Source organism: Pan troglodytes, chromosome 15, assembly GCF_028858775.2.
Source record: "Pan troglodytes isolate AG18354 chromosome 15, NHGRI_mPanTro3-v2.0_pri, whole genome shotgun sequence".
Lineage (NCBI taxonomy): Eukaryota > Metazoa > Chordata > Mammalia > Primates > Hominidae > Pan > Pan troglodytes.
In genome coordinates this window covers 94,667,642-94,691,098 of record NC_072413.2, presented here as the reverse complement: position 1 = coordinate 94,691,098, position 23,457 = coordinate 94,667,642, and the positions used below count along the sequence as shown (strand labels likewise).

At 45.8% G+C, this 23,457-nt stretch overlaps 1 long non-coding RNA gene across 1 annotated transcript; it reads right to left on the bottom strand.

Annotated features, from left to right (window-relative positions):
* Nucleotides 1-2,260: 2,260 nt before the first annotated feature.
* On the bottom strand, nt 2,261-23,083 carry LOC129137006 (uncharacterized). The gene is made up of 3 exons (XR_008539091.2): nt 22,778-23,083; nt 19,320-19,404; nt 2,261-5,599 (listed from the first exon to the last, which is right to left on the bottom strand). It is a non-coding gene; the product is annotated as an uncharacterized LOC129137006 (long non-coding RNA).
* Nucleotides 23,084-23,457: the final 374 nt, after the last annotated feature.

The following is a 23,457-nucleotide window of genomic DNA, read 5'->3' as shown; positions in this document are numbered from 1 at the left end:
TCAACCCCAGGACGCCAGCCTCCTTACTCAATGGGGTGACAGAAGAGTGAGCTAAGTGGCGCAGCATCCTGGGCAGGACTATGGCAAGCTTCTGCTCTCTGCTAGCTACTGCTCACATCACTGATCCACAAGGCTGGCCTCACTGCACCCTCCAACCCTCCTCCCATGCCACCACACCTAGGGGCCCCTCCAGCTTTCCTCAGAGACCATCCTCCTCTTAGCGAGGCAATGCTCCCTGAACACAGGCAACTCTTTTTTCCCTCTTGTGCAAGTGGCCATGTGGTTAGTAGCAGGGCTCCAACTTTATGTACTTGGGTTAACCCAGTTTCCAAATACTCACAAGTTGTTCTTTCTGTCATCCATTCATCCATACCCCCGCCCGTCCATCCCAACAATCAACAAACATTTACATAACACCTTTGCTAAACACTGGCTGAACCAGAGGTCAGCAAACGACAGCCCATGGCCAAATCCAGCTTGATAGCTTGATGTTTTTGTAGATAAAGTTTTATTGGAACATAGCTGTGCCCATTGTTTACATTTTGGCTATGGCCGCTTTTACTCTAAAATGGCAGAACTGAGTAGTTGCAAGAGTCCTTATAGCCTACAAAGCTGAAAATATTTACTATCAGAAACATTTACAGAAAAGGTTTTGTGGATTCTTGGGCTGGTCACTTGGCAGGGTGCAGAGGGCCCCAATTGCAGAGGAAGGAGATACAAAGCAGGATCAAATTTGGGTCCTGCCCACAAGGAGCTTACAGTTGCAAGAAATAAGTTGGGGGTGCTATTAGACTTTTACAGGTCAGGCTGTCTTCAGGGACAATCAGAGAAAGTGCTAAGAGAGCACAAAGGCAGAAAGTCCAGGTCCACAGGGGAACTCAGGAAGTGTCTGGAGGCTGGGTCTTGCAAGATGGGTTGGCTCAGCCACATGCCTATGAAGAGGTGAGGGAAGAGCATTCACAAGGAAGTGGCTCTGTGGACAAGGGTGCCAGTGCAGGAACCGGGTTGTGCACCTAGGAAGCAGGTGCTTCAGTTAGTTGTGAAGGTGAGATGCCTGACAAGGAGGATCGAGAGAAACAGTGCAAGGAGAGGTTGGGTCAGGGTACTGGAGGGTCTTGAATGCCAGGATAAGGAATTTGGAGCTTATTCTCTAGATGCAGAAAGTTTTTAAAAGTTTTTGAGCTGGAGAATGAATGGGGAAGCTGTGTTTTGGGACCATTAAAAAGGCAGCCAGGTGTAGTATAGACTAGAGATTGATATTTCCAAGAGAAATTACACCTTAAGATTTATTCTCCCTAACCTAGTCAAATGAAGCAATCTATAAGAAGAATTTTGTAAGCTATAAAATGTATGGGATTATTGTGATTATTTATTATAAGAATAATGCTAACCCAGGTAAGATTTAGACCTTTCTGTTCAGATTCATTTCCATGTTTCAATCACTTTAACAATTCCCCCATGCTGGGTTGTATTTTGACTTCCCCAGACTGTAATTATAGCCCATTTCATATTGGGTGTGATGCAATTCAACAGTAACGTCCTAAGCCTTCATTTCCAAGGCAGTTATTTTTGGTACGACACAGAACATGTCATGTCATCGTAATATCACACAACAAAGGGTTGAACTCCATCCAGGACAGAACACTTCCCATCAATGGGCCCCGGACATACCCTTCCCATGGCCTTGGCCCAGAGGAGGGCTGACTCTGTTGTAATAGGACCATCACCAAAGGGCCAAGTTTTCAAAAAGGATAAAGAGCCACAGGGCCGTGCAGTTCCCAGGCAGCATGAGGAAGAAATGAATCCTTCAAGGCTGGGCATGGGAGATCTCTACTAAGAATAAATCCACATGCGATTGGTTAAAAATGTGACAGATGCACTTTGTTTTAAAAAGTTAAGCTAAAAATCTTAAAATCAAGCTTGTTTTTAATAAAGTTAATAAAATTTAAATTATAACAGCAGCTGTGCATTAATTCTTAGAATGAATCAGTGGTCAATTGGTGAGGGGGCATGATTTTTCCAACAAAATTGCAAGACAACAGGTTATCACATCCTTCATTCCATGTTTGGCCTCCCGGTATAGTAATAAAATCTATTTTTAAAAAAATCAAGGATTTAATCCATTGTCTCAGAGGCTTTTCTCTATCCATTGATATGAAATCATTCAAAACATCAATCAGATCATCACTCATGATGGTAATTAAGCACTAACTCTTCTTTTTTTTTACATTTCTGTTTTTCTTTTTTTTTTAATTTTTATTATACTTTAAGCACTAACTCTTCTAAGGTGGGTCTTCCTTTTGCCAATGGCTTTTGCAGTAGTTCAACCAGTTCTCTAATATCACTTGCAATGACTTCAAGAAATCCTTCACCGTTGGCCAGATGCATAACTTCCCTTTGTAAATGGTTTGCCACCGCTCTCATCCTATTCATTCCCAGACTGAGAGACAGCGTCAATGTGGTGGGTAGAAGAGAGGTCATAGTTTTGCAAAAGGAAGGAGCCTCCGGGAGGTGGGGGCCAGAAAACCTCCATCCTGAGGCCAGGAGCTTCTACAGCTTCAGTAGGGCCCTGAAACTGCCCAGCAATCTCTGCCGTGGCCCTGCTCCTCTCCTTACACATTCCCAGAGTCAGCTGCACTTGGAACCCTCTCTACACTCTTTGGAGGCGTGGCCTCCTCTGCTCACCCTCTGGGAATGACTCACCCACTACTCTGCAGGGAAAACAGAGGCCTGAGATTGAACATCTGCCACCTCTTGCCCCCACACCTACAGGCTCAGGGGTGTCAGCCACAGACCTCGCCCACTTTCCTCGAGCTCTCAGGGGGAGGTCCCATCCTTCTGGATGAGCTTCATCTCTCCCTGTCTTCTGGGTTCAAACCCCTTCCTATCAGTGCCTGGAAGCCACCTGTCATTTTCTTACCAGTCTTCCTTCCTTCCCTGCCTTCACTGTGGCTTCCTTAGGAGTGGAGTCAACTTCCCACCCCATTGGCTGTGGACTTGACCAGGTGACTTTGCTGTAGCCAATGAAACGTGGGTGGAAGGATGATATGACAGTTCTTGGTGGGGCGTTAAGGAGCACAGCGTGACCTGGTGCTCTTGTGCTGCTGCCATTTGCAAGGAAAAGGCATGTCCAAGGTGGTCATTGCATTCTCAGCCCCAATCCTGGGACAAGAGTGGATCTGAACTGAAGGCCATAAGACCCACAGAGAGAAGGAAATGCTTATTTAGAAAACCCTGGAGATTTGGATTTGCTGCACATCATTATTGCTACAAAACCAATACACCCGCTTCTTCTCCACAAACTGTGAACACATATACATTTCTAAGTTTATCTTAACAAAATTCTATGGGTACACAAGTGAAGGGTGTAGTCAACCCTACCAGAGAATAAGAAAGAGGATCCAGATTATTTTGTTTTTGGGGAGGGAGAGTTGTATGCTTTTTATTCTCTATCCCAAGAGGCAGTCTTGCATGGTAGTAATGAGTGTGGATTTTGGAGCCGGTTGGCCTCGATCCTGGATCTATTACCATCTGACTGTATAACTTTGGGCAAGTTACTCAACCTTTCTGTTTTTTGCATCTGTGAAAATGAAATGTCAATAATAATATCACCTTCACAGCAAGGTCATGGGAAGAATTAAGTGAGCTAATATATGGCACTTACAGTCGAGCCTGGCATAAAGTAAGATGTGTTCAATCAAGGTGATCATTATTATTATGTGACTCTCCTCTCCTGCTGGCTGTGAACTCACACCCATCTCTGTAGCCCTGTGGTCTAAACACACAGCCTGTTACATAATAGGTGCTTCGTGAATGCCTCTCGAAATACCTGCAACCCACCTACCATTTCTCAGACGTCCCTAACTCAAGCAACAAAAGCCTGTGCTTCTTGGAGAGGCCTCCGGGGACTCACAGTACACAAACTCCCACTGTGTCTCTTTTAAAGGGATTGCCTAATTAGGTCAGGCCCACCAGGAGAGTCTTCCTTTTGAACCATTTACAGCCAGCTGATTAGAGACCTTAACTACATCTGCAACATCCCTTCATCTTTACATATAAGTAACCTAATCATGGCAGGTTACTAGCCTAACCAACTAACTAACCTATGAGTAACTTAATCATGGCAGTGACATCTATAAAAGGTATGTAAATGGCTTATTCACAGGTCCACCCACTCTCAAGGAAACGAGATGCCGGGTGTGTGTACCATCTTAGAATTCCACCTACCACACCACACTAGAGATTAAAACTTCCTTTGCTGGGGAGAGAGTAGGGCAGGAGGGAATTAAGAGGGTTGATGGTGGTAGGTGCCCAAGAAGGGAACATGAACCCTAGCAGCCCTGCCTCTAAAATCTGGCTGAGCCTCACAGGAGGCACAGTGGAGATTGAGAAGAAACTCAGAAGTAATGGGGCAGGACTTGGGAGCAATAGGGTCTGTCCCTCTTTTTCTGGATGATGATGGGGGAGAGGCAAGCTGCACCAAGTCTGGAGAAAGAACATTAAGGTATAAATGGCTACACAGGGTATTAGGCAGAGAGGACCTGAGACAGTCTCTTCTATGTTCTAGAAGCCTCAGAGTGGCCAGGACAAGAGTTGGCCTCTGCCCCTCCCCCTGAGAGGGCCTGCGGAAGTGACTTCCATACAGTCTGATGTGGAAAGGCGTTAAGGTCAGGATGAGCGATGGCTCAGCTGCACATCAGCAGGTCAAAGCTTGGGGACCAGAGAAGATGATGCACATCTCAGCCAGTGGCATAATGGATGGCTAATGACTGAGCAATAGACGCTCTGCTCCCTGGCCTCATTCCATGCATTATGCAAGGCTCTGGGACATAGTTAGAACCCTGGAGAAAGGCGGGAAAGAGCTACAGTGAGGTCGCATAGAATCACAACTGGGTGAACATCAGTTAGTGGAATGGGATTTGGATTAGTTTCCAAAGACTGCCCTAACTAATGACCACAAACTGGGTGGCTTAAAACAATGGAAATTTATTTTCTTAGAGCTCCAGAGACCAGGAGATTAAAATCAAGGTGTTGGAAAAATTGGTTCCTCTTGGAGGTTCTGAGGGTAAATATGCTCCATGCCTCACTCCTGGCTGCTGGGGGCAAACCTTGACTTGCAGATGCATTGCCCCAATCTCTGCCTCAGGCTTCACATCATCTCTTCTCTGTTTCTCTCCGCATCTCCTCCTTTTCTGTCTAAGAACACTCATCATTGGATTCAAGGCCCACCCTAAATCCAAGATGATTTCAAGTCTAGATCCATAATTTCAATACATCTGCAATAATGTTATTTTAAAATAAAGTCACATTCTCACGTACTGGGGATGAGGACTTAGACATAGTTCTTGGCAGGAACATAATTCAGCCCACTACAGGGTTCAAAATAGAAATTAAGGTAACATCAGCAGCCGTAACACATAAACCCCCAAATCTCAGCGACTGTACATATCAGAAGTTGATTCCTTACTTACGTAACCGCCAGTGCCTATATTCCTGGTCAGCAGGAGGTGGGGCTCTACTCCACACAGTAGCTCAGGGACTCAGGCCCTGCCATCTTCAGCCTGCAGCTTCCAAGATCATCTTAGGCCTTGATAGCCACCTGGAAGTTGTTCAAGAGACAGGGAGAAGAATGAGGGAGAAAAGATTGGGTAGAGAAGACACATCTGTTTCTTACCCACAACCTAGCAATGACATTGCTGAGAAGTAGTCGGTGACCCCACCTAGATGCTGGGGGCCAGGGGCTCCCCTGGCTGGACAGCCATTCCCAGACATTCCTGAAGGGATTCATGAATCCCTGGTGAATAGTTGGCCATTTATGCCACAGCTAGTAATGAGAAAATGAGTAAAATTTCTTACACACGTAAGCTAATGGTCTGAGTTTTGTGCCCGTTACACAACTGTAACAAATGTATTTTCCAGGCCACACCCTCTGGGGACATATTTAGGTCCTGTTTTATTCTGTTTGGGCTGCTATAACACACGATAAACTGGGTCACTTTTAAACAACAGCTTCTTATTTTTCACAATTTATTGCACTCAGTTCTGGAAGCAGGGAAGTCCAAAATCAAGGTGCTAGCAGATTCAGCGTCTGGTGAGGGCCTACTTTCTGGTTCATAGAAAGCACTGGTGGAAGGCCAGCCACAGTGGCTCACACCTGTAATTCCAGCATTTGGGGAGGCTGAGGTGGGCCAATCATTTGAGGCCAGGAGTTCAAGACCAGCCTTGCCAACATGGTGAAACCCCATCTCTATGAAAAATACAAAAAAATTAGCTGGGCATGGTGGCATGCACCTGTAGTCCCAGCTACGTGGGAGGCTGAGGCAGGAGAATCGCTTGAACTCAGGAAACAGAGGTTGTAGTCAGTTGAGATTGCACCACTGCACTCCAGCTTGGGCAACAGAGCAAGACTCCATCTCAAAAATAAAAAAATTAAAAAAAAAAGAAAGCAAGCACTGGTGGAAACGGTGAGGTAGCACTCTGGGGACTCTTTTATAAGGGCACTGATCCCATTCATGAGGGCTCCACCCTCATGACCTAATCACCTCCCAAAGGCCCCACCTCCTAATACTATCTCCTTGGGTGTTGAGTTTCAACACAGGACAAACATCAGACCACAGCAGACCCTAAACTGGAGCCAATTAGTTATTTTGCTTGCTCCTGAAGGCTCCAGTTTCTGGCAGCACTGCATTTCCCTCTGAGTACTTCCCCTCTGCTCAAAGTGGGAAGGGTGCACCTCAGCTCTCCATACTTCCCCCCCAGGCCTCCACTTGTCAGGCCCCTGTGGGTTTGCCTCAGCCATATCTAACTCCTCCAGGAGCACTGTACCACCTCAGTTGCCCAGAGAATCCACCACTCTTGCCAGGGTCCAGGGAGAGTCAACCCCTAATGCAAAATGACCTTCCTTACCTGCTACATGCCTGGATCATTTTCACTGCTGTAGGTGTCCCAAGCCAGGGCTCAGCTCCTTCTCCCTGGGCCTTTTCTCCCAGCTGGAGCTCATGTCAGCCCCAAAGACCTCCACCCCAAGTCTGTCTGAGGGCCTGCTTCCAACACAGGGTCAGCCCTCCTTCACTCTTCTCTAGGAAGCCCCCTTTCCCCTCCTCCAGCCAGATCTTCCCAACTCCAATAGCATTTCCTGCCCTCACTTGAGCTGTGTGTTCTTCTGGAAAGAAGAAGTTTGCTACTTAAAAATGCCATTGAAGACATATAGCCACCCTTGCATATGTTTCCAAAAAATATAGGTCACGTGGCAGGGATATGTGACAATTATGGTCAGATGTTGGTTTTTAATTCTGTGAAAAAATCAGGAAGGAGGGTGTTCTAGAGGGAAATGGAGGAAGAAACTACCAATACAGACACCGTCACAGCAGTGTTCCTCTTTCTCTTAAATCACTGCTGACATCCCTGGGGACCCCAGCAGGAGAACAAAGTATACAAGGTACGTCTCTACGCTGGGGCGTCTCACCCTCAGCACGAGTGACATGTGGGGCTGGACAAGGCTCTGTTGTGAGACTGTCCTGTGTGCGGTAGGATGTTTGGCAGCATCTTCAGCCTCCACCCACTAGATGACAGTAGCACCCTCCCCATCGCAAGCTGCAGCAGTCAAAAACACCTCCAAACATTGCCAAATGTCTCCTGGGGGACAAAACCACCCCCAATTGGAAAGCACTGCTCTTAAGCAATAGGACAAACTGTTGTTGAAGAAGCACGCAGAGACTCACAGTTGGGGACAGTGCTGTCCAAATACAATGTGAGCCACAAATGCAAGCCACAGATGTAATTTTAAATTTTCTAGTAGCGACATTTTTAAAAGTTTTGAAAATGGTGAAATTCGTTCTAATCATATAGTTTGTTTAACCCAATATGTATTATACAAAATGTTCTTTAACACGTAATCAATATTAAAGGTTACTAATGAATAGTCTTTTTTTTTTCCTGGTACTTTGTCTTGGAACTCCAGTGAGTGTTTTTTTATCTAAAGCACATCTTAGTTTGGACTAGCCACGTTTCAAGTGCTCAGTAGCTACACAAGGTGAGTGGCCACTGTCTTGGCCAGTGCTGGCTGGGAAGCATGCATGGCTTTATGATAAAACCATACACATTAGAATCAAGCAAGCGGTAGCCTCAAGTTCCAGCTCACAAGCTATGTGACCCTGAGCAAGTAAGTCTCTCGGAGCCTTGACTTCTCTCTCTGTAAAATGTGACACTGATACATTCTGCATAGGGTCTATGTAAGTCCATTCTCACATTGCTATAAAGAACTACCTGAGACTGGGTAATTTATAAAGAAAGCAAGTTTAATTGGCTCATGGTTCTGGAAGCTGTACAGGAAGCATGGCTGGGGAGGCCTCAGGAAACTTACAATCATGGTGGAAGGCAAAGAGGAAGGAGGCACGTCTTACATGCCTGGAGCAGAAAGAAGAGAGAGGGAAGGTGCCACACACTGTAAAACAACCAGATCTCATGAGAACTCACTCACTATCATGAGAACAGCATGGAGGAAATCTGCCCCCATGATCCAATCCCCTCCCACCACGTCCCTCCTCCAACACTGGGGATTACAATTTGACATAAGATTTGGGCAGGGGTGCAAATTCAAACCATATCAGGGTCATTGTGAGGATTACGAAGAAGAAGAGAGGTTTGAAGCACCCTCAAAACAAGCAGAGCATAGTGGTCCCCCTTTAGGGGTTAGTCTCCTTCCTCCGATGAGCAGTTCCCTCCTGAGCAGTGGGTAAGTACGCCTCAAGGTGGCCACCACAGGGAGTCCATAATGCCCCCACTGACCTGCTTTGCTCTCCCTCCCTGGAAACAGCATATCCCCAAAGGTCTCAGCCCCACTAAATCTCCTCTTCCAGGCAGCAAGACTCATCTGTGCCATGTGTTTGCCCCTTTATTTGTTAATAAAAGTGCTTTTCCTAGAATGCAGTCAAAAGGGGGAGTGGGGAGTAATAACATGTGTTTGGTGTCTCCGATATTAATAGCACCAAGTGTCACATGCTATGACAGCGATGAAAGTGGGTATGGACTCGGGACCCCCTCTTTTCTGGGAGGCAAAGCTCCCCCTCGCAAACAGAAAATAAACACAGCCCTGGTGGAGCACAAATGCCAATAACTGTGAGATTTTGATTAAATAATAGATATGTGTTCAGAAGTACTTCTTTAGAGTATGTGATTAAGAAAGATAACTAGACATTCTTACAGCCCTAATGATAATAATTACCACAACATATAAAGTGCAGAATATGACACCAGAAAGGCCATTATTAACCTTTCCCAGGGTTATTTTTTGGGGTGTATTTTTGACACCATGGACACCAGCATTCAGAAACTAAATAAAACTATAGCTGAGGCAATTACCCTCAGCCATTGCCCTGATCCAGCCTGGGATCAGGACACATAAAGGGGGATGAGAAGGGGAGAGAGAGAAAGAGACAGTGTGCCGGGGGCATAAAAAGTCTTTTAGACAAAACAGATGCTTGTTTAATATCGAACATCTGGCCAGTCTTATAAAGCTTTGTATTAACATTTCTGCAACTGTCAGTAATTCAGAAAACTGACAGAGCTTCCCTGTTTAAATTTTTGCTATAAATAACAACCTTAGATTTTTTTTTTTCTGCTTGCATGCAATTTGGGTCCCTGACATCTGATACCCAACTGCTCAGCACTTCCTTGCCTGACCTGAGGGTGCAGAGGGGTGGCAGCTGCTCTGGAATCTCACTGCCCTGCACTTCCTCAAGAGCTGCCCAGATCTCCCCATCCTGGCTTCACAATACCTGGCCTTAATGCCACTGAGCTTTCCTCTACCGTACACCAAGTGCATCAGTCAGCTTTTGCTGCATAACAAACTATCCCAAAATTGCATGGCTTCAAAAAGTGACCATATATTTTGCTTATGACTCCAAGTGTGGGCTATTTGGACTGGGCTTTGCTTGTTGGGTCTTCTGGTCTTGACTGGGTTCATTCATTCTATTGTAGTCAGCTTCCAGATTGGCTCAGGTTTGGGTGGTCTGTGTTGGTCTAAGCAGCCTCTAGTTCATCTCTGCTTTATATGCTCTCATCCTCCAGCAGGCCAGGCTGAGCACGTTCACACAACGCAGGCAGGGGTCCAAGAGAGCAAGCAGTAGCATGCAGGGTCTTTTGGGTGGAGGTTCAGAACTGGCATGCTATCACTTCTGCTTCATTCTACTGATGAAAGCAAGTCACAAAACCAGATTCATGGGGTCAAGAAACAAATGTCACCCACTGAGAGGAGCTACAAAATCGGATTGCAAGGATACAGGCTGAAGAACAATTGTGGCCATTTTTGCAAACAAGATCTCACCTCTGTTACAGTTTCTCAACCATTCTCCAATGACCCTCTGAGTCAGGCAGAGAAGGTATTGTTGTTATCACAACTTTAAAGCTAAGGAACTGTAGGAGGCTAAGTGATTCATCTAGAGTTGCATGGCCTCTTGGAGAGCAAGAATTTCCCCAGATGCCATGAATCAAAAGCAAAGGCAACAAGATGCCTGGAGAAGATAAACAGCAGGAAACATTTCCAAGTGGGCGGTGAAGAAGATTCTGGAAGATGGAGTTTCCCACCAGCTGTAGCTGCTGACCATGGTCAGGGCAGACTTTCTGGCTGATACAGTAGTCAGCCTGATATGAGAGTGATTTGAGTAGCATCAAAAGGTGTATTTATTATTTCACAAATTTGTTTCTCCCACCTTCTTATTCCATAAAGGAATAAGGCATGTAACAAAACTATATTCAAATGTTAACTACATTCAAAAAATAAATAAGAGAGGATGTCAGTGAAAATAGAAGAAGCAGCCACAAAGCAAATCTTACATTATCAAAGGCTGTAAAAAGACACCTGGAGCCTCCCTTCCTAGCCTCCTAGCCTCCCTTCTGAGCTCTCTGCTGGCCCTTTGGTGGGTGAGACCCTCAGAGGAGAACCTTGTAACCCATGGGTAGCTGCTCACCAGGGGGATCCAAGGTCAGCCCCTCAAGAATCAGATTCTCTCTGTAGATGAACTGGGACAATCCAACTGGGCTCTAATAGGTCACCTGATACACCTCTGATCTCTTGCCTGATAATGACTGGCTGCCAGCCATTCCTCTTGGCTGTGGTTGGTGTCCCCTAAAAATCCTATCTCTGCATAATGGAGCTTTCCAAACCCAGCCTCTGGCTGCCCATTCCAGGATATTTGAAATTCTAGTGATTGGGCTTTCTGTTACATTTTGTCAATAGAGTGTTCAGTGCCATACCAGGTGTTGCCCTTGGTAGTCATTGTGCCAACACCCGATTGGGGTGTGATTAATTCCTCCCCAGAAACCACTCATCCTTGCCTTGGCCCAGTGTTTAGAAGGTCCACAGCACTAATTCCTCTGACTTGAGGCCCCCAAGGCCCAAGTTGAAGTGTATACTTAGGGAGGATGAGGATCTACTAACCTACTAACATATCAGCTGGACAGAGTTCAGCACAGTGGTTCTCAACCAGGAACCAGGCAGCCCCAACAGCTGGCATTTAGAAATGGTAGGAGGTCATTTTTCATGGTTGCAATAATGGGGATGGCAAAAGCTATTGGCATTTAGCAGGTGGGAGTTTGGGATACTTAACATGATGCAGTCCCACCTGACACAGAATAGTTGCAACTAAAACATCAAAGGCAATTTCATTTTTCTGCTGTTGGTTTACAGGGGTCTCCAAGGAATGGGACCTAAGACCTGCAATCTTTGAGGAGAAAATAATGCATCACATTTGCCTGACTGCGTTGTTTACAAAGTTATACATCTTTTTTGTCATTTAATCCTGAAAATCACCTTGTGAAATGCAGCAAATCTGATTCTCTGTTACACAGACAAGGAAACTGAGACTCAGGGATGTTCACTGACATGCTCAGATGCATCTGTTCAGATCCTTCAAGAAGCAGATGGCAAGAGGGATGAAGGGGAGACAAAGGAGGAGTGGGAGGGGAGAGCCTTTAGACAGTGGTGCACTGCACTCCAGCCTGGGCAACAGAGTGAGACTTTGTCTAAAAATAAAAAATGAATAAATAAACAAATAATAGATTGATTCCTTTCATTATAAATCATATCCAGGGCGCCAAAAACTTAGAAAATAGAGAAAATGAATTGAACAGCATGACTCCACCAGGTCCGATACCTGGGAAAGGACAGAGGGAAGGAAGGGGGATTGGGTAGGAAGAGACTCCAACCACAGGGAGCTCTGAGCAAGCATTGGTCACTCTGATGGGTAACCCCAGAGCAAAAACTGCCTGTAAGGGGAGTCCTGGTCAGGCAGAAATGGTCCAGTTCCATCACCCCACCATGACCATGGAAGGCCATGATCTCAGGTAAGTGCTACCTAGGACTGGAAGACGTAGCAGCTGAAGGCTCTCTACCTATGACTCTCTTTCAGCAGGGTCTCTGGAGGGAGACCTGGGCCGCCGCTCCATAGCTATCACATCACACAAATAGGATGCAGTGGAGTCAGGACTCAAGGCCCACTAGAGAGCCAACTCAAATGCAGATGAAGAAGAACAAAGGGACCTTGGAGCATGAGGGATGGGAGGGGGCATAGCCCAAGTGGAGCCTGAGGAAGTTCTTGAGTGGGTAGAATGAAAAGTCAAAGAGAGAGAGAGGCTCTGATATCAAATATCAGCTGCTGGGACCCATCTCAAAAAAAAATCAGCCAAAGCTAGAACATGCTGGAAAGGCTGGGCCAGTTGCTGGGCTCTGTATTCATGTGATAGGATGACGAGAAGGTCCAATTAGCCAAAGCTCTGCCAACGCAGAACCCACAGTGCCTTACTGAAGGAGGAGACAGGAAAACAAGCAAATAAAGAAAGGATTTGGGGGCTGAGAGTGTCTGCCTTCCAGGCTGGCATTTTCTAGCGACTGTCTCTGCAAAGGGCCTCCCGCTGGTGTCTCCCAGCTGAGTGCCATGTCACGCGGTGCCCTGGCATTGGAGATGCTATAATGGGGTCTTGGTGTCACAGGGAGAGGAAGCCAGTGATGCAGAACCTCTGAGTCACTCTGGAACCAGAGATAAAATTAGATGGCTGAAGCTTTAAGGGACCTTAGGCATCATCTAGTGCATGACCTCCTCACCTGCATTTTTCAGAGGAGGAAATTGAGGCCCAGAGAGGCCAAGAGATTTCCTCTATACCAGGGTTTCTTAACGCTCAGCCCTGCACTACTGACATTTGAGGCCATACATGTTTTTTTTTGGTGGGGGGGGGCAGGCAGGGGAGAAGGGGAGGGGTTGTCCTGTGTATTACAGGTTGTGGAGCAGCATCCACAGCCTCTACCCACTAGATCCCAGGAACATTTTCCCAGTCACACAACCAAAAATATCTCTAGACACAAATGGCACTGTGAAATGTCCCCCTGCAAGCTACAACTACCCCCAGTTGAGAACTACAGCTCCAGGCCAAACATCCAGAGTGAGACCTCCAACTGGCCTCCTGCCTCACCAGCCACAGCCCACCTCCAACATCACAACAGTCTGAGAGGACAAAACCAGTGTCTGCCCTTCGATGGTGGGTATTTGAAAAGGAAAATAGGGAGAATTTTGAATTCCACTGAAACGCCCTGGCTGCAGCAGAGAGGCAGCTAGAAACCTAACATTTGACCAATGTGTAACCAGAAAGAACTGCACTTTTGAAAAAATAGGCCAAGCACAGTGGCTCACGCCTATAATCCCAGCACTTTGGGAGTCCAAGTCAGGTAGATCACCTGAAGTCAGGAGTTCAAGACCAGCCTGGCCAACATGGTGAAACCCTGTCTCTACTAAAAATACAAAAATTATACCCAAAGGATTATAAATCATTCTACTATAAAGACACATGCACACATATGTTTATTGCAGCACTGTTCACAATAGCTAAGACTTGGAATCAACCAAAATGCCCATCAATGATAGACTGGATAAAGAAAATGTGGCACATATACACCATAGAATACTATGCAGCCATAAAAAAGGATGAGTTCATGTCCTTTGCAGGGACATGGATGAAGCTGGAAACCATCATTCTCAGCAAACTAACACAAGAACAGAGAACCAAACACCACATGTTCTCACTCATAAGTGGGAGCTGAACAATGAGAACACATGGACACAGGAAGGGGAACATCACACACCGGGGCCTGTTGGGGAGTGTGGGGCTAGGAGAGGGATACATTAGGAGAAATACCTAATGTAGATGATGGGTTGGTGGGTGCAGCAAACCACCATGGCACTTGCATACCTATGTAACAAACCTGCACGTTCTGCACGTGTACCCGAGAACTTAAAGTATAATTTAAAAAATACAAAAATTAGCCAGGTGTGGTGGCACACACCTGTAATCCCAGCTACTCAGGAGGCTGAGGCAGGAGAATTGCTTGAACCTGGGAGGCAGAGATTGCCATGAGCCAAGATGGCGCCACTGCACTACAACCTGGGTGACAGTGTGAGACTCTGTCTCAAAAATAAATAAATAACAGATTGATTCCTTTCATTATAAGTCATATCCAAAATACCAAAAACTTAGAAAACAGAGAACATGAATTGAATGGCATGACTCCACCATCTCTTTCAATGCATTTCCAAATCTCTTTGATTTCCTAGAACTACTTGGGATGCCTCTGGGTCATCATCGGATATAAAGAAGTACAATGGGAAATAACCCTGCGGGTTTCCTTCCTCCACTTTGATTGGGCTGTTTGGAGGGCACTCGAGCCTACAAATGTAAAGACTTGTTTGGCAGCCAGCAAGTCAGCGGGCTCCACTACTCTGACCTGCTGGGGCTCACCTGTGCTGGGATCAGTTGGCAATGCCTCATATTTGTATATCACTGATCAACTTTCAAAGTGCCTTACCTAATGTTTTGAGTATTTTTGTTGTTATTTTTATCATAACAACCTGTAAAGTAGTCTGGGATGACATTCTTAGATGAAGAAATGGAAGTTCAGAGACATAGAGTCACCTGCCCAAAATCACAGTGACCTAGAAGTCAAACAGGATCAGGAACTTAGATCTTCTGGTTGCTAGAGAGTGATGCAGGATAGAAGAGCAAGGGTTTTGGACTCAAGGTGTGCATGCCCATGCTGCTCTGGCCCCTATTTGCAATGAACCATGTTTAAGCCTCAGTTTACCTATTAGTGAATGTGGAGGATGAGGATATAATGCTGCTTCATGGAGCTGTTGGGATAATTTTATGAGGTAACATATATGGGATGTACAGGGAAGGACTTCAGAGTTTGCCTGATATGATTGGCATTTATTTGGCATGACTTTCTGAGCGAATGAGTGATTACCACCTCTATAAATTATGTAGGCGACTACAATTCAGTTCTAGAATAAAGAGGGCAGGCTTCTGCCTCCATGGGTGATGGACTGAAGGAGGCACTGCCTTTTTTGCCACGAGGTGTCACCAGCATTGGTTCAAGGCAAAAAGCACCTCTGATCTGAGAGCACCAGATTGTCATGACTGCTGAGCAATCCCTGTTGCTCTTCATCACAAAGATCCCAATCCACTGAGATGCTAGGACAGAGGGTACTGGCAGGGGCTGCATTTTCAGTGACTTTGAAATACTGCTGCAGCTTTGGAGGGAAAGGGGTCCCCATGAGCTCAAGGAGTACACTGGAAAAAGCCCCAAATGCATCTGAAGTCCTATCAGCCTTTTGGTTGTGGAATTTCAGGCGTCATTTTCAAGTCTGCCTTATATGGTTGTGCAGGTGGCTTACTGCGCAAGGCAGTGATTGGAGGTTGAAATCTAGTCTGCACTTTGCTTGCCAAGCCATGCACCTTGGAACAGGGCTACATCAGCCTAGAGAAAAGGGCGCATTTTCCTTGTTCTCACAAAGACATTCCATGGGCCAGTGGCAGCCCTGGTCTATTGCCTGTTTAGAACTGCAGTTTTTCTCTGTATGAAATAAGAGATTTTTAGGGGTCTGTCCTTAGAAATTCTAGATCCCTCTCCTTCCCATGTACCATTACTTCTTTTCCCTTCCTTCCTATTCAGGGGGAAAAAAAGGCTTTTGGTTTTTCACTCTGAGCTTGCAGAAGAGAAGATGGAGAGAGATGGAGAGTGTAGGCAGAGCCTACAGGTATTTAGAGGATGAATATAGCGGGACTTTCCAGGGCCTGGGTGTGAGGGGGGCGGTGGGGGAGCTACCCCTCAGGCTTGAACTCACAGTGGGTGGAGGAGCAGGAGGCCAAGTTTGGGAATGGGGTGTGGTATGGAATGAGCTTATCCTAGGCAAGTGGGTTCATGGACCTTCCAGGAGAGATGCTCAGCCTGCACAGGTTTGAAACTCAGAAAATCAGCCCGGACTAGAGGCACAAATTGGAGTCATGGGGCACATGACAGGTGAGCCCATCAGATCTGCACTCATGACTCCAACTGCTGTCAAAGAAGAAAGCCATTTCAAAGCAGGAAAGGACAGGATCCTAGAGCCCACTTCGGCTCCAGCACTTTAGAAGGCTTTGGTGCCAGGTGGGACTTCATGTCACAAAGGTGCAGGGAAAGGCTCCACATCTCTCTACAGACAGAAAATGGCCACAAAGGCTGAGCTGGGTCAGGTCTGTCTCCCCAGGCAGCTGGGCTGTTGGAAAACGAGATAACAGGGATTTGGGTCAAGCTCTGATAAACGTTCCTGTCTGGGACACCTTCTCTGACCTGAATCTATTTTTAGAAACTCATTTTAATGAACAGTATGCAAAACTATGAATTCAGCAGAGTATATTCCCCCTGAGCTCCCTCCATGATGCATTTTAAAAGGAACCACTGGAGAAAGCAACAATGAACGCTCATTAGGACCAGCTGAAACACTCTCAGGCTGTGCTTTCTGTGACCACTAGCTGTCCCTTAATAATATTCACAATAATAACAGCCGCTCCCATGCCTAGAGCACTTTACAGTTTGCAGAATGCATTCATTCACCCCATTGGCTCACTTGATCATCACAACAGCACAGCAAGGTGGTATTATTATCTCACTATATGAATGAAGAAACTGAGGCTAAGTGAGAGAGATTAGCCCACCCAAAGACCACATATATGGAGGTCCTCACGGAAGTGAAGGGAAAGCCAGACTAGATACATACAGACAGGACCAGGGCAACTCTGGTTCTGTAGATAGCCAGGACTATATAGTGTCCCTCACAGGCCATTGTTGGGATGAACCAGCATCAGCCCCTTTTTTAATAATACATGTCTGTCTGTGCTCAAAAATTTCAGGAGAGAATCTCATTGGTTGAGCTTGGGTCATGTGCCCATTATTTGTCTAGAGAAGTAAAGGTCCCTTTGAATGACAGCTCCTTCCAGAATGCAAAGGAGAAGAGGTAATACTCTAGAAGGCAGCTGGGGTACTTTAGAATTAGAAGGAGAAATAGGCCCAAGAAGCAGAGGAGGCATCCAATATTCACTCCAACCTTTAAAAGCTCTGTGTGGACCAGATTGCTAATGAATGGGGTCCTGTGGATTTCTTCCCTCTGACCTCCATTCTTTCTAGCACTACTTTCAGTTCATCACTGAATGCCTCTGTGAGTAATGCCACCTAACATTTTGGCAGCACTTGGCTGTATGTGACTTTGGACCTGTCTTGTCCTCTCTGGGACCCAATTTCCTCATCTACACCACAAAGGCAAACTCCGTGTTTGCAAATGCAAGCAAGCCCGGGAGTCCTGCAAACCCAAGGCAGAGACAAGTTCAAAAGGCTAATAACAAATAGACACCAGGAATCTTGTCAGTGCCCCTCTCACCAGCCATCTTTTCCATCTGAAATGATAGCAAGCCCTGGACTTGATTCCCCAGCAGCCTCATGGGAACTCTGTGGCCCAGCTAAAGGATATTCTCCCACCAGCTTTTCCACCATAGGTAGAAATTCACAAAGGCTCCTAATCCTTCAGACCTTCAGAACTTGCTTCCCTCCCAGTTTCCTCCTGCCCAGGAGAGGCCCCTGTTTTCCCATCTCTCTTCACTTGCCACATTCCAAATCATCTGTCAAGCCTCAGCTCCAATGCCCTTCTCATCCCTGACCACCTGCCCCAGCTGAATAAAATCTCCTTGCTTGGAACTGCCCCTGACTCAGTGCCTCATGACTATTCACACCATGTTAGCTTAGTTATTCACGTCTCTTACAAGACTCAGAGCATGCTATAGGCAGTGAGTGTATCTCACTATGTCTGCTTTCTCATTGTCTACCATGATGCCCAGCTTGGAACAAGTGCTGAGTGATGGTTTATGGGATAACGAGTGAATGTATGAATGAATGAACTGATGGAGGATGGATTATTTCCTGCAAGTCATGTGGACAGCTGGCAACAGACCTCGCTCTAGATCCCAGTCTTTCCACTCTAAGACAAGGTACATCCAAATGGATTCTTTCATTTCCCCTAATCCATAGATGCCTGTGTTCATTGTGACTGAACCCCAGCTCCACTGGACCTGCACCTCCAGGGTTGCTGCCTCATTAATTCAACCATTTGGCAAACATGAATCCAGTAGCTGCTCTATGTCAGGCATCATGCTAAAAGCAGGCAGTCTAATAGCTACGCTTTGCATGCACATCCAAACAGCTTCTGTTTACCCCAGCCAGTAGAAGGCACAGTCACACTCTGAGAGGAAAAGAGGGTAAGGATGGTGGAGAGAGTCTGGAAGAGCCTCTATAGGAAATGGGAGAAGGTACTGGCCATGAATATTGGGAGCTTCCTGAGCAGCATGGGGGACCGTAAGCAATGCAGCATCACGAATCCGTAGGGCAGCAGCTGAAAGGGAGGAGTGGATTCCTGGGAAGATCAATCCAGAGTGGAAGCCGCCAAATGGAACTATGGTCTTGCAAATGACATCAACTGCAGACAACCTAAAAGGAAGATGCTAACCATCACAGGCCTTCTGGTTTTGAGTGAGTAGAAATTCCTAAGCTTCACATATTGTCAAATAATCAGCAGTAGCCAATGGGGACATCACTTTTTAAAAATAATTTTTATGTCACAGAGAGGGTTTGGAGAGGGAAAAAGCAAGTCCACAAATTCCCCACCACATCACCAAAAGAGGATCTGTTGGCTATAACTTGTTCTTGGAGTAGGGAGAGGGTGGGGGTGGGAATGTCTCGTATATATTCAGTGAACGATTTCTCCCATCTCTGTCAAAAGAGATGTCAAATATATTCAAATGTGCATTCGGCTGTGTTTATGTGTGTTTTTATCAGAATAGGAGACAAGGATTCTCGTCTCCCTAACTTTTAGCAAAGATGTAAAAGGCTGTGGATATGCACACTTCTATGACTTACTTTATCCCTTTATCACATTTTCTTACTCTATCCCTTTATCACATTTTCTTACATTTTGAGGAGAATGGAATTTTTTCCAGGTGAATCTTGGGTTTGCCACCAACCTGCATCATTTCTCCAGCCCTCCGTTTCCTTTTCTGTAAAATAAGGGGTACAGAATCAACATTCAGTCCGTCTGAACCCTAATACACCACAAGTCTTTGAGATCAATGGGAAAGAAGAGTCCCGCATGGATGCCTGGGCAACGTCACTTCTCCCAGAGGCATGGAGCAGATGCATCAAATCAAAATATAAATCATCACACCCTGTTATGGGTCTCATACACAGTTTCTTTTAATAAAAGATGCAAATATTTTGCAGTAAATTGATTTCCCAGTTTCATTCTCTTATCTCCATATTTATTACTCATGATTCCTCCACTCCTCACTTGAAGCATAGGGGTAGCAGGGACTAATCCAGAATGTAGAGTTTGCTTGCTTTCCTACAGTTATTATCAGCACAGTGTTATACTCCCAGGAGTAAAAGATACATGTAAATATGACTTCCAGTCTCAGTTCAAGCTAAGAACAAAATGCAAGAAAGTCTTCATTGATCTAAATCCATGCACTTAAACTTCCTGGCAAACTTTCATAAAAGTGTGACTTTGCTGAGGAAAATGGTGATGGCTTAAGTTATGACTGCAGGGTATTATTGTTTTCACTTGTTAAAAGCAAATGCAGTATGTCTCAGTCAAGAACTTGGAGAAATAGAAAAATCTAAGAAACTTTTTATTGCTTTACTAGAGGGTTAAAAAAAAAAGATATGGGAAGGATATTCATTGTGCGTCAGATATAAAGCCTGGACCCAAATGTTACAGTCCCAAAACAATGTCCCATTGAAAGTGGGGAAATCCAAATAGGAATTTTGACCATTATTTACATAAGCTATAGCAACTCTTAATAAAACCAGCTGTCCTCTCCTTTCTTCTGACACTCTGCCATTTCTGGGAGCTTTTCCCTCTCTGGCCCCAGCAGACTTTTCTTTCTTCCTTGCCCCCTTCTCTTGGCCTCCTTACTCTGGGTCTCTACTCCATCAACATGCCCTGCTTTTGCAGCCTCTCAGCAGCCTACAGCTCCCAGGGCATCAGCCTTAGTGGGTTCGGTCTTTTCTGACTTCCCCCACTGTAGTGGGTTTGGGGGATTCCATGGCTGATCAGGTAAAAAGATATAACCATGAGGTGGCAGTAGTACACAGTGAACTTTATTTGGGTGCCACTTTGACAGGTTTGCATGCAAGAAAACTTGCTCACGGTATGACGCTGTCCAGGGGCCACCACCCAGAAGGGTAAAGGAGAGCAAAGGGAAGAAGGAGGGCAAAAGAACTCCTGGGGGAGAGGGAGACTGGAGAGGAGTCTTACCCATGCACGTGGTGTTATTCAGCAGCCCAGAGGGGAGTCTGGGTCAGAGAGCCTGCAAATTAGGGATCTTTATATCTACAAGGTTTATCTTATCTATGGTTAGCAGATGTTGGGCACTGATTTGTAGGATATGCAAATAATGCTCACTCTAATTGGCTAAAAATTTGCTTATTGGGGCTGTTTAAAACAATTGGATGTCTACGAGTTTGAGTCTGGTGCAGGAGGGCCTTTGAGCCACCATGTGAATGCAACCCCATTCACATCTGACAGTGCTGGCTGCTGGTTGGGGTGCCTCAGTTCTCAATATGGTGTCTTGTCCTCCACTAGGCTAGACAGCTAGACCAGACTTCTTTGTATGTTGGCAGAAATCCCCCAAGAGGGCAAAGTCAAATGTGCAAGCACTTACGGTCTCCACCTGCATCATATTTGCTGTTGTTTCATTGGCCAAAGAAAGTCATACAGCCTAGACCAGAGTCAAGGCGGGAGGGGACTACACACAGGCATAGAGACCTGGGGGTGGACTCATCTGGAGCCATTACTGTGACATACACAATAGATCACAACCCCTAAGCTTCGGCCGCAATAAATTTTTTTATATGGTATCAACGTTCCTGCCTACTGGAAGAAAACATTTTCAACCTGGATGCCAATAAGCAAGTTGCTTTTTCTGATAAAGAGCTCCCTCCAAAGTAGATCCTGGTGAAAGGACTTTGGTGCAGGTAGCTTACTTGGGAGACAATCCTAGGAAGTACAAGCGAAGAAGTAGGGAAAATCAGACAGGGAAAGGAAGAAACCCAACGAGCATGTGCTAAGGAGTTACTCTTGGGGGAATCTGGACCTTCATGCTGCTGGGGACCCTCCGAGAAGCCACGTGGGCAGGCCTCAGAATTGCCCATCAGAGAATGGGTAGGCTGGAGCATTCATCCACCACTGGTTGAGCCACTTCTGAGATAATGGGAAAAGCGCATAGACAGAGAAAAAGAGAACCCCAGGTACGTGAGGTGGGAAGCTGTCAGTGGGCTGGAAACAGTCCATCCCAGCTGCAAGTGATCCGGTGGGCTCAGGCCATCGATGGCATCTGATAGAGAGAGACAAGAAAGTCCCTCTTATCATCAAAATGCAAGTGCAACCTGCCCAACACACACAGAGAACACAGAGCTCAAGAGGAAGAGAAGATCAAGCGACAGAAAATCTACATCTGGGTAATGCGTAACCATCACTGGGTATTCTACTGAGCAGGCAAACCACCAGCATCGCCAGTGAGAGAATTAGTACAGAAAGTAAACTTTGAGCAATCTAGAGACAAATATGTTTTCCAAAAGAAATAAGGGTCTAATTCCAGAAAGTGGTATCCTTCCTGGTATACTTACTGTGGAACAAAATCTGCTTGGGATACAGAAAGTTCTCACCTATTTCTTGGCAAGAGCAGAACAGAAAGTTAACAGCACAATTCTATGTAGTATGTCTCTGGCTGCTTGTGGATAATGATGCTTAAGTTAGCTGTTTGGTTAACTATATGTACCATACTTCATTGATCTAAAAAAGCAATCTCTTCACATTTAACATTTCTGGAATCAGGATGCATCTTACAATTATAGCTGGCAGAATTTTTCCTTCCTTGATCTATAAAATATTGTGCATTTTAGTATCTTAGAGATGCTAAACTATGGGAGTTCTCATTTCAGAGCATGGATCAACCAGGTTGGAATAATCCTTGTATTGACTGTTTAAATTCTCAAATTAAAAAAACTTTTCCAAACCACAGTTACGGAGAGATGCTTAAACCAGGCAGTCCCCTCCTGCCTTTTCTGGTAAAAATTCTGAGGTCCCAGCGAGACACACAGAGAAATTCTGCAGTCCTCTTTACAAAACTTTGCTTAAAGCTCCTACTTCTGCGTGGGTTGCACAGGCTATCTTTCATTATTCAAGATGTTAACTTTTCAAAGAATTTTCACATCTATCGGAAAGAGTAAATGCTATGAAATCTAAAAAGAATGCAGGAAAAATGACAGAACTCTTGGGAAGGGGAACTCGATGAAGATTGGGTTCCACTGCACACAACAGAAAGCCCAGAATAATCCAGATTAAACAAGTTAGAGGTTCATTTCTCTCACGTGAAAAAAGGCTGGAAGGAGGTAATTTCAGGCTGTGAGGGAGAGTTCTACGGTCAGCAGGGATCCAAGCTCCTTCTGTCTTTCTTACTCAACCTCCAAGCACATTGTTTCCATCCTCAGAGTGTCCTCATGATCCACCATGACTGCTGGAGCTTCAACCATCTCATCTACATCCCAGACTGGAGGAAAAAAGGAAGGCTGAGAACAAGCAGGACTTCTTCTCCACCTGCTTTCAGAAAGACTCCACAGAAGTTCCGCCCAGCAACTTCCACATGCCTCTCATTGGCTAGAACTCAGTCACATGATGAGCTCCTGCCGCAAGGTGGGCTGGGAAGTGTAATTGTCCAGTGGGGTGCCGCGCTGTCCCGTGGTGTAGAGGTTATGTTATTAAGGGAGGAGGAAGGAGCGGGCGTCAGGCAGGCAGCTCGCAATTGAGAGGCCAGGAAGATTTTTCTGGGACTAAAAGAGAAAGTGGGGTGAGGAATTATACTAGCATGGAAGATCTCAGAAAACTGCAGAGGAAACAGTACAGGACCCTTGGCAGAGAGGTGCCTTGGCATCGGTGTTTAGAACTGGGCGGGGAGGCCTAGGGGCGTGGATCCCAGCCCTGACTCTGACACCACTGGCCTCAGAGGCTACTCAGGAGCCATGCAGGATACATCACAGGCTGCAGAGGGATG